The sequence below is a fragment of the Macadamia integrifolia genome, unplaced genomic scaffold (genome assembly GCF_013358625.1).
Source record: "Macadamia integrifolia cultivar HAES 741 unplaced genomic scaffold, SCU_Mint_v3 scaffold1673, whole genome shotgun sequence".
NCBI lineage: Eukaryota > Viridiplantae > Streptophyta > Magnoliopsida > Proteales > Proteaceae > Macadamia > Macadamia integrifolia.
In genome coordinates, this window is record NW_024868300.1 from 127,330 (window position 1) to 130,556 (window position 3,227).

General features: G+C 41.5%; 1 non-coding gene across 1 annotated transcript; it reads right to left on the minus strand.

The window, feature by feature from the left end:
* Positions 1–2,594: 2,594 nt before the first annotated feature.
* On the minus strand, positions 2,595–2,701 carry LOC122064498. The gene has a single exon (XR_006135732.1). It is a non-coding gene; the product is annotated as a small nucleolar RNA R71 (small nucleolar RNA).
* Between the last annotated feature and the right edge of the window lie 526 nt (positions 2,702–3,227).

Below are 3,227 nucleotides of genomic sequence, written 5' to 3' on the forward strand. Positions count from 1 at the left end.
TTCTTGAGCAAAGAAGGTAAGATGGCTTCCCATTCCTTAAATCTAACCTAGATCTAGGTTAGAACCATCCTATAAGACTTTGAAAGTGTGAAGAATGGGTTTGGAAAAGCCCCATTTGAATCCCCAAAGAAGGGAGGAAGTTGGGAAGAAACAGCAGGTTTCCCGCCAAGACCGGTGGGCAAGACCGGTGGGCCATCTGGCCCGCTTGTGGGCACCCGCCTGAGAGGGCAGGGCCCTCGGGCACAATCGGCGAGCCAGACCGGTGGGCTAACTGGCGGGCCACCCTACCCACCGGTCTTAGCAGACCCCCTGGCCCAACGGGCGGGCCAGCCTACCCGCCGGTCTAGACTGGTGGGCCAGACCGGTGGGCCAGATAGGTGGGCTGTCTGACCCACCTGAGAGGCTCCAAATGTGATTCTTACGTCCGATTGGACCCAAATCGGACGTACGACCTTCTTTTAACGTTCTAAACATGATTTTGTCAATGAATCTTGTTAATTTTGATCCTAAGAGGGTGAAATACTAACCTTGCTCACTCATGTTAGGTTCACCAAATCCTACGCTTCTCGCACCGAATCTCACCCGTACCGAACGAGAATCCTTGTACACTACAGGTAAGTGGGGAGAGGACGTTTGGCCTTGTTTGAAGGCATTGTTTGGCATTCATTTAATTATATCTAGTCTAGTCATGCCATCATGAATATGCTATGTAGATTAGTCATCCTCACATGGTTATGCATGGATGTTGTGTTTACTTTCTAAATGCCAAGTGATAATATGCTTCTGTGATGAAGGTTGACATCATTGTGCATGATGCATTAATAGACTAGATGCCGTAGTCGGCTTGAAAATGAGTGCATTGGTGGCCCGTGGTATGGGACGTAGTGGCACTATGCAATCGTACTATTGTCATATAAGAGCATGCGGTTTAGGATTTTCACCATCTCATGCTACGACCCTTCCCAACAGGGGTTAAGGTGTTGGGTTACCATTTGGAGGGAAACAGTGATCGCGGTTGTCAGGTCACTATGGCGGTTAGACATAACGCCCGGTGGGTCATTAGGACAGTCGGCAACCCCAGTGGTATATTCAAGAGGGCCAATCGTACTGCTTTTAAATTGCTGGAGTCAGCACCTTTAATTTCAGTCATTTACTTTTCTGTTGAGAGCTGGTGGTCGACATGTTTTTACTTTTCTGGGTACTCACGGTGGGCCTTCTCCGACAGCCCTATGGGCGTATCACGGGATGGAGTTCGCGGCTCGTACCCGGAGTATACGAACACTATGGCTGTAGTAGCACTAAACCAAAGACTTAGTAATGTTGCTTAGGTGGATGTGATTTAAAATATATTGCATAGCATGTAGTGTATATGATTGTGTTTTGTTGTGTGGACTGCTGTGTGGTCCATCTTTCCACTTACTGAGCTAGTGAGCTCATCCCACGTGTGCATCCCTCAGGTTAAGTAGAGATACTTACTTGTATACCTCTCTCTACTTTACTTCCCTTTTACTTTTTATTTATTGCTTTTTATTTATGTGGTTTAAGTATTTAAATTCCTAGATGATGAATGGTTAGGGTTAGATGTGAATGGTTAGGTTTTTAATTTCAATTACAATTCCAATTTTCCTAGATGTGTTGGGTAAGACGTTTTTAGATGCATTTGTTTAGGGCGGTAGTTAGAAGTAGGTCACCATAATTAATCTATGCACTTTCGCATTACTAGAAGAAGCCTAAAATAAAGTGGTTGCTCTCCTTGTAGTTGACCCGTTGGCTACACTGATCCTTACGCTTGTAGTTATTTTAAAATCTCAAACAAGTTTTTGGTACTATTGTCAGGGAGATAGTTTCATGTTATTTTTCGTTTTCTTTTAGTAAATCGGAGTGTTTTTTTATCATTTATTAAATTTCTGAGAAGAACAACTTACAATAATAGTTATATCGGTGAAGGTCGTCAGGCCTCACAGTATGGTAAAGATAGGTTTCGCCCTGTAGTAGTACCTCAGGAATTGAGCAACCCCAGATCCCTATCGATAAGCTCCCAAAAAGATAAAAAAAAAATTCACTCTTTTGTACTTGTCTTATTCTAGTTGTGGGTAGTTTTCTGTTGTATGAGTGCTAGGTGGGTACGTAATACTGAAAATTGATTAAAAAGAAGAGATCCAACAAGTAGTGACCCTATACGTATACTCTCATTAATACCTTTCAATATGGGAGACCAACAGCAAAACACTCCACCTAAATCTCTAAAAGATAGGTTCTACCCTGCTAGAGTAGCCCAACCTTCTTACATAGTTCTACCACAAGCCTAGGGCAATAATTTTGAACTTAAATCTTAATTCATCTCTATGTTGCCCCACTTCTATGAGCTGACCTCTGAGGATATATACCTATTTTTAAGGGAATTTAAAAAGGTATATGTTCTAATTAAGATCCAACAGCTTTCTGATGATGCTGTTAAGCTTAGGTTCATCAATTTTGCATTGAAAGACTAAGCCAAGAAGTGGTTGTATGGGTTAACCACAAATTTCATAACCTCATGGGAATAGTTCACAGTTGTCTTCCTTAAGAAGTTTTTTCCAACTCACAAGACCAATAAGCTTAGAAGTAATATCCTTCAGTTTAGGCAAAAGCCTAGTGAGTCATTTTCTAAACTTATGGAGAGATTTAAGGATCTACTCCAAGAATGCCCTCACCACTGCTTAGACTTATAGAATTTATGCCAAATAATTTATAAGGGTATTAATTACCCAACTAAATAAATGATAGAGTCTATGTGCCCTGGGAGATTCACATCCTTTACAGATGAAGAAAAAGCATGAGAATTCTTACTTGACCTAGCTAACAAAACCCATGAGTGGTAATCAACCCAAGAAAGTGAAAGAACAATAAGAGGAAAAGGATATTTTGTGGATGGATTAGTAGCCAAGGAAGCCCATTTGGAAAACCTAATCAAAAAAATTGAGGTTATTGTTCCTAGAGAACCATCATCAGTCAATATGGTTAAAATGTGTGCTTGGTGCCAGTCCCCTGGACATATTATAGAAGAATGCCCCAACACCTCTGGGGGCACTTCCAATGATAGTGTTAATGCCTTATATCAGAATAATCTATAGTAACACTTACAATCCAGGGTGGAGAAAACACCTAAATTTCTCCTGGAACTAGGACAACCTAGCAGGACCTTCCAATTTCTATAATCAAGGACAACCTGAATCCCAAAGGCCTTA